Raw genomic sequence first — 8863 nt, 5'->3', positions numbered from 1 at the left:
ATGGCGGGCCGCTATACACAGTACAAATATTTGTGCACTATACATGGGTAGATAATATTACAGTAGAAGGAAATTTAAGAACGTTTGAGCAATTTATTCAAAGCAACTGTATTGAAGGAACATTGAGGATTTACGCCTAATATAGGAATTATTTTGATTGCAATATTAATTTGTATCTATGAATTAAATAATAAGTATCATAGTTTTATGAAAAATAAATTAAAATATCTCCCCTCTTTTATTTTTTACAGAACAAGGGCGTCAGGTTAATGGTTATTTACAATCAAAGACACAACTTAACATTATCATATTTATCCAAAATATGACAATGAACAAAGTTATTACAATATTAAAGGTATAAGAATTAAAGACACAAGATATGGATAAGTTACTAGTTCACCATTAAGCTTTTATAGTACAACTCGATACTTAAACAACTGAATAAACTTCAAGTTTTCATTTCCACACAGTATCCGACACAAAAACAATAAATAATTTAATACACCAGGAAAGGAAACTTCAGGTACTAAATCAGCAAATAAAAAAGGTAACTGTGGTATTAGGATCAGGGATGTGTGTTTGTGTTTTCTTATTTCAAAGCCATAAGGGCTATCTGCTGATTCCATCGAGGAGAATCGAACCCCTGATGTTAGCGTTTTAAATCCATAGAGGTACCGTTGTATCAGTGGGGACTACTAGGATGAGAACGAACAATCACCGATTGTAAAAAACAAAACAAAAGCATATATAAGATTTATAAATAATAGAAAAAGTGTCTGTGGAAAACTGTAGTAACCCTTAACAGTAGTAGATAAACACGTTGTTACTCCAGTTTAAACAAATAATTCCAGTATTGATAAATTGGAAATTACCAATGCGAAACCCCAATTGATTCGGCTATTACTGATGTAATTGCATTCAGTGATTTAGCAACAGAAAGGCCCGGCATGGCCAGGTGGATAAGACACTCGACTCGTAATCTGAGGGTCGCGAGTTCAAATCTCCGTCACACCAAACATGCCCGCTCTTTCAGCCGCGAGGGAGCTATAATGTGAGGTCAATCCCACTATTCGTTGGTAAAAGAGTAGCCCAAGAGTTGGCGGTGAGTGGTGATGACTAGTTGCCTTCCCTCTCGTCTTACACTGCTAAATTACGGACGGCTAGCGCAGATAGCCCTCGTGTAGGTTTGCACGAAATTCAAACCAAACCAAAGCAACAGAAAATGGAAATTAACTCCCCTTATTAGTTGAAAAGCAAAAATCGATTTAGTTTAACTGATTGTCGATAAAAGAAAATTCATAAAAGGAAGTATAAGATTGTCAAATTATTAAATAAAATTTTAGGTTTGATTGAGAGCAAGTACAAATGTTCATCCAGAGATAATAAAGAAATCCTAGAAAATATCAACAATAATATAGAAACATAGAATAATAAGAAAAAAAAACTTCATTTTTTAAAAAATCACTTTAAAGTTCGAGAGAGTATCTTTAGAAAACAGTAAAATGACGAAAGTGTGTTAGTATGTGTGCATCTGCATTAGTGATGTTCACTGCGAAAAATCAGTGTTTTAGTGCAATAAAAATATGGAATATCAGTGAAGAACTAGCTGCAAACTAGCAAGAGATGCATAATGTGAGACTGGTTGTGTCTTCTCTACGGTACACGAACTTTTAATAACTTACGAGGAGAATGTCGTGAACCATAAATAATATTTTATTATCTTGTAGACTTAAAGCCCAAACTCCCTTCAATTACTCCCACCCATTATTACTACTATTATACCATGAAAGTGTAAAATATCTCCCAGAGATGAGGAAAAGAAGCCTGGTTTTACTTTCACAGAACTCATATCATCAAGAGTTTCAGATAAGGGATGAGATCCACAATTTTATGATAAGACAGCAGAAAAATGGAATTCATCCGATACATTGGAATGCACAACGGGCACAGACATTTTATTAGAGTATAGATGCCCAAACAAAATTTATTTGAATTATTTTCTTTTTTGTGAGTTCAATCATAAGAGTTTATGTTGTTTAATTATCAGTGTTTCTTTAATATTAATTGTGTGTTTTATAGTTTCGCGCAAAACTACACGCAGGCGAAGTGCGCTAGCTGTCCCTAATTTAGCAGTATAAGACAAGAGGGAAGGTAGCTAGTTATCACCACCCACCGACTATTCGTGGGCTACTCTTTTAGCAACGAATGGTAAGGTTGACTGTCGCTTTATAACACCCCCACGGCTAAAAGAGCGTGTGGAATGGGTGTGAATGGGATTCGAACCCATGGTCTTTACAGTAGGAGTTAAGTGTCTTAACCATCTGACCATTATCAGTTATTATGCTGATGGATTTATTATTATTTACATAATGTCAGTGATTATTAAGGTTTCAAAATATGTATATGTGTATGTGTGTACATTGTAATGATGACGTATTACAAGGTTTTGTAAATGAAAGATTTAATTAGTAAAATATGAATAATATAAAAACTTTACAGATAAAAGAATTATAAAAGAAGGAAAGGAAAAAAAAAAGAGTTGAGTTATCGATAGGACGTTTTAATAAATAAACAAGCAAGTATTAAAACTGAAAGGTAATATATAAAATAACGTTAAAACTAAATTAAAAAATCTTATAGAAATGTAATCGTTTTCAATAACGAAGGTCAGCATGTGAGAAAACATATGCTTCCTACTTAAATTTAGGCCAAGTAAAGTTAAATTAACTGACAATGCATATGAATAGAGTAGTTGTTATTTACGATTCAAAAGATTCAGTTGTCTGGTAATGTGTGGAACGAGAAGAGAGCTTGCAAAGAAGACAGCTATCCAGGAGACACATGACGTCACCAGTGATAAAGATACAAAAGAAAAACAACAACAGCTGCAACAATCAAGAAATATGGGTGACAAGTAAGGGTATTGCATTGATTTCTGTAAGTGTAAGCGTTTTTTGAGATAAACCTAGACAATATATGAACTGACAAAGAACAGCACAGTGGGGTAGTCAGTAAGAGTCACAGAAGACATCAGCGACTATCAACGGCTAGATAATTAAACTTTTAGTAATTTCACAGATAATAAGTGTGTTTTTGTTATGTATAGAAATCGAAGAAGTAGGAGGTGTTATCTATTTACTGGAGAAATGAACCAATTTAAATGAACATGCTTGGATCAGACTGCTGAACAATGATAAATCTCTTTAAGTATCACGATATAATGGACAGTAGATTAAAGGATGTGGAACCTAACTGTGTCTTAATTTAACATGCACAATAAATCTTTTTATACATATCATAGGGTGGGACTTTCTTCATTATAATCTGGTACTATGAATATTCCGAAGAGTTTGTGCGAACTTGTGAACCACGACTCATTAACTGGAAACTATTTGCTCTTTGCCTGTTGGTTTGTTTGTAGCTAAGCATAAAACTGCACAATGGGTTACCTGCGCTATGCCTACCATGGGTATCGAAACTCGATTTCTAGTAATATAAGTCTGCAAAGTTATCGCTGTGCCACGTGGAAGTGGCAAATTATTTGTTCGAGACCTGAAGACAAAGTAGCATTATCTCCATCTTACATACAGGTCACGTGACATTGCCCTTATTGTAGAAAGCTTCTTTGTGTTTCGTGATGCGTGGGTAATTGACACTGATGAAAGGTCTATTTTGAAAAACATCTTTATGTGGATACATGAATGCGAGGTTGGGATAGTTTCAGATAGAATGTGAAGTAGGAATTTACTGGGCTAAGGAAGGTTCTGGATCAGTTGGTAACAGGGAATGTTTAGTTGAACCCCAAGAAGTATTAATTGTTCTACCAGCAGGTGCGTCATGACACATATTCAGCAAAGAAGGAATGTCTTCATACCCACCCAAGCTTAAATATTCTTAGAATTGACCAAAACTAGAAAACAAAAAATCATGAGATAAGAAAATTTCTGGGACTGTACTCTTCGTTTTGTTATTTTGTGAAGTACTTCTGTGACATAGCTCGTCCTCTAAACAAATTACGTAAAAAAGCAAGTAAATATTGTTGGATTGCTGGTTGTGAATAATCTATGGTTAGCGAATCGTGGCTCATAGGAACATTTACAGTGACAGATTATAATGAAGAAAGTGACACCACATGATATGCTCGGGTATTGAAACTCGATTTCTAGCAATATAAGTCTGCAAACGTACCACTGTGCCACTGAGAGGAGGATTAGTAAATGTTTGTCACCACGAGAAGTTTAACTTATGGTTTAGTAAACGTCATGCAATGCACATGGATTTATTCGTCATAGAAACTTCAAGAGTGCAATTTTTACATTGTGCATTGCTCTGGACAGAATCATGGAAATGCTGGCATAGATGAGACAAAGTTATAGAATAGAAAATAAATGCATAGTTTAAAACGTTACTAATAGATGTTATGATTCATTCATTTTAGACAAAGGTACTAATAAATTTGCGGTGGGAGAAGTTCTATCACAAGTAAAACATGAAAAGAATACGTGGGTGCTTATTGTAGTAAGTCACTGAATATTTCAGAAGGGATTATTGTACCATTTAGAAAGAGATACTAAGTGTTGTTCTGGCCATAAATCATTTCATTCAGCACCAATAAGAACAAAGGTTTAGATTCTGGAGAAATCATATAGTACTGAACCCTATGACCTCAGCTAAGTCGAAGTACACGTGCCATGATCGTTTACAGAGCTACATTCAGAGTTTAATTAAATAATTTTATTAACAATAAAGCAGTTATGCAAATGTAATATGTAAAGGAAGATTTATTCTTCGTAAGAAATTCAACTTACACTGAATGAGTCAAAGACTATGTAAGCTTGCAAGTAAATCTTTATTGAAAATTCTAGCTTGTGTACAATATATTCGTAATGTTAATTGTAAGCTTGCCAAGTTTCATGAAGAAACGTATTGAATTTGGAAGTATAGTAACTTTTATTATGTATAACTTCACAGATACAGGTGAGTCCAATAAATAAATGCCGTGCGCGAAGAATGAAGAGGGTAAGAATATTTTCAATAGAGAGAGCCAGGGCCCGGCATGGCCAGGTGGTTAGAGCGATCGACTCGTAATCTGAGGGTCGCGGGTTCGAATTCCCATCATACCAAACATGCTTGCCTTTTTAGCCGTGAAGGCGTTATAATGTGACGGTCAATCCCACTATTCGTTGGTAAAAGAGTAGCTCAAGAGTTGGCGGTGGGTGGTGATGACTAGCTACCTTCCCTCTAGTCTTACACTGCTAAATTAGGGACGGCTAACGCAGATAGCCTTTGTGTATCTTTGCGCGAAATTAAACTATTTCACCAAATGACCAGAGGCATATGCTGTTTCTATCCAAGAAGTAGAAACTCTTAACAAATAAACTCTTTAATTAAATCATTTCAAAATATGGAACTTCACTGAGATCAGGGATAAAACTCTGATTCAGCCATCTTTTCAGAAATATGTCAGACCATTTGAATTAAAAACACCAGGACATCAGCTCATTAATCTTCTTCCAACGGAATTATGGAGAGATACAACTGTAGACTTTAAACCAATTACTAGTTTATGTAAATGATTATCAGTATGATGTCAATATAATTCACTGCTACTTATGAGTTATCAAACGGCAGTACCTGAAACTATAGGTCATACACCATCGTCTCTGATGTTTGGGAGAGAACATGAAGTGTTATTGGGCCTTCTGTATTTAAATATGGGAGATATCGCTCGGTGCACAGAATATGCAGATAAAGTAAGGAATACCACAGATACCCAAATAACCATGAATACATCACGCAGATGAAGTCAAGTGGGGGTACATTGCCCCACCTTAAAAATTGGAAATATAATTCTTTCTTTATTCATTCAGCATATGTGTACTAATTTTTTTATTCAATTCACGATTTCACACTACTTTTCCTAACCTTTAAAAAATTCTCCGAGCGTCAATGGCCACAAGCATAATTTTCGTTTCTACGTGGTCTTCTGGTGACTACACGATAAGTGAGAATGTTATTTTGTTATGCATCAAGTTTCGATAACCACAGTGAGCACAGCACAGAAAGCCTTTCGTTTATCTTTGGGCTTATGATTGTTTGTTTGTTGTTGAATTTCGCTCTAAGTTACACGAGGGTTATCTGCGCTAGTCGTCCCTAATTTAGCAGTGTAAGTCTAGACTCTAGAGAGAAGGCAGCTAGTCATCACCATCCATCGCCAACTCTTGGGCTACTCTTTTACTATCGAATAGTGGGATGACCGTCACATTATAACGTCCCCTTGGCTGAAAGGGCGAGAATGTTTGATGCAACCGGGATTCAAACCAACGACCCTCGGATTTCGAGTTGAACTCCTTAACCCACCTGGCCATGCTGGGCCTTGTGCTTATGAACAAATATTTCTGAGTAAAATTTTAACTATTTATGTATGATTTTCTATTTTTAAAAATATTGTCTTGTTCACGTGTATAGTTTACATTGCTTTTATTTTGTACAGTTCAGTGGAAAATTTGCGAAAATCTGGCACAATTTCTTGAATCTATTAAAATTTGTAGAAAATCTGGAATTTTTGTAATTAGCAAGAACATTTTTATTTGAGAGCTATAAATTTTATACTCTCAAAACAAACTTTGAAAAGTGGAAATACTGTAGTGATTAAAAATTATGTAGCATATAGATGACACACATGTAACGTCTAACTAAAGTATTCTTCATGGTATCATCTGCTGTTGTGATCAAATGACTCTTCGAAAAGTGAGGGATGTAATTTCCTTTTCTTTGTTGATATCATAGTCATGACGATCAACATTACAAAGTCATTCTAACTGCTAAGAATCATCTCTCACTCCCAACCGTATTGACTGGAAGTCACCATTATTACCGTATTCATGTGGATGAGTGTGTTAATCAGGAACAGCATGTTCTCTTCCTCTGCAGCTATAATTCTGTTAAATACCAAACTCCTACTTTTGTTCACTAGAATGGTGCATCGCCATGTGACTGTCACAACTTTAAGTTGCTCAAACACGAGGTCCTTGTTGGTACGTTTCACCAATACTTATCTCTTAAAGAGAAAGCTGCTGACTGACCCTAGATATGTCACGCATGTTTTGGAATGATAACCACGTTATTGGGAAATAGGCACTGGACACTGTTCACCCACTCCAACACTTTTATGTATGCTTTTAAGGGATTTAGCCATTATGAGTTTTCAAGAGCAATGAATGCCAATCTGTGTGGTTTGCTGTACAGATGCATCAAGGGATTGCATTGTAACCACCACCAGTTACCTCTTTTCGTTACATTTTTCCTTGTGCGCAACTAACATTCACAAGAATTATGGAAGTTAACAATGGTTCTGGGAGGACTTGGCCACAGCTTAGTTAAAACAGGGGTAGAAAAAATTGTAAAGCTATGGAATGTCTGAAAAAAAAAGTTCGACAGGGAATTCTCTGGATCAACCGGCGTTTCAAGTAGTGTATCTTCAGATCATTTTGACTGTCATTCTCTGTGCTATAGTTTTTACTAAAAGGTAGACACATATTATTGGATGGTATTCCACACAAGGAGCACAGGAATCGATTACCACATCTTCCCTCGATTGACCAAGTTTTCGTATTATTGATCAGAACTTAATTATTGTATAAGTCCAAATATCAGGCATGTTGAAGAACAGGTAAGAAACTTGTGAAGTTGAAGAACCAAAAAACACTGTTAACTAAGCAAATAGAATATTAAACTGGATATATATATATATGTTATTGATGAATTAAAAAGGACTTTTTCACCTGATGACGAAAGGCGAAAGACTCTCGAAACGTTGTCCTCTACACTTGTGTCTCCACAACAGGCAGTTATCATCCATTCTACAAAGTTTCATTATGAAAAGTCTGCTGAAACAATCAATCAAAGAAAAAGGACTTTCGTCATATTATATGTTAAGCTGAAAAGCAAAACAAACTGTACGCAAATTTAAAAAAGGAAAAGAAATGAAAAATATATTTAAGAAAAGATAAATAAGACTAGCCTTCACTGGAGTCAGAAGAAATGAGGGCAGTATTTCATAGCAAATTCCAGCTTTCTAAAAATAAGAAACAAATTTATTTGAAATCATCAAAACTTTGGTTACACTTCACGTTCTATTTGTGGCTGACCAATCAGAATATTTGAACACAAAATTTCACAGAACACTTTTGTCACAGTTGAAATAACTTCTAATTTAACATTTTGATAACTTTCATATAATATATCTTTATTTATGTATATCAAGATAATTTTTCGAAATGTCTATGCAGTTTGTACATGTAATTAATCGCGTTCCCTTTGATCGAATGTCTTCTACTGTTGTATTCCAACAGGCTTGAAGATTTCTGGATTAAGTGAAACGCGTCGTTGGCAATGGCTGTGACAAACATAGTGAGGTTGGAATGGTATTAGTATACACTTTTCTAATTCTTTAAAATCGCTAAGGGACCATATTAGTGTTTAAAAATGTAATAAGCCTAATACTCATGTTCTATGAGAAATATAATTCACTGTATACAAGTGAAGTTTACATATTGCAACGTTAATTCTTAAGCCTTGATATCGACGTCTAAAATGATAGTCGATTCAAATAAGTAACACAGAAACCTGACTTAGAACTGTATATAAACTACTGGATGAAATACAAAACATCAGGACTAATGGAATACTGTACTAAGGCTTTAACAGAATATAGATTTTTTTCAATTATTTCGTTCTTAACCTTTTTGGAATTTGCTTTTCTGGTCTCCCTGTTTTTGTGTCTATGTGTTTTTTGATCCTGTGGTTTTGGCCTTATGTTAACTTTAGTGCCCCTTTCCTTGACATCAGGAGCCAGAAAATA

Source organism: Tachypleus tridentatus, chromosome 13 (genome assembly GCF_004210375.1).
Source record: "Tachypleus tridentatus isolate NWPU-2018 chromosome 13, ASM421037v1, whole genome shotgun sequence".
NCBI lineage: Eukaryota > Metazoa > Arthropoda > Merostomata > Xiphosura > Limulidae > Tachypleus > Tachypleus tridentatus.
The sequence above is the reverse complement of the archived record's forward strand: the minus strand, read 5'-3'. Positions refer to the sequence as shown.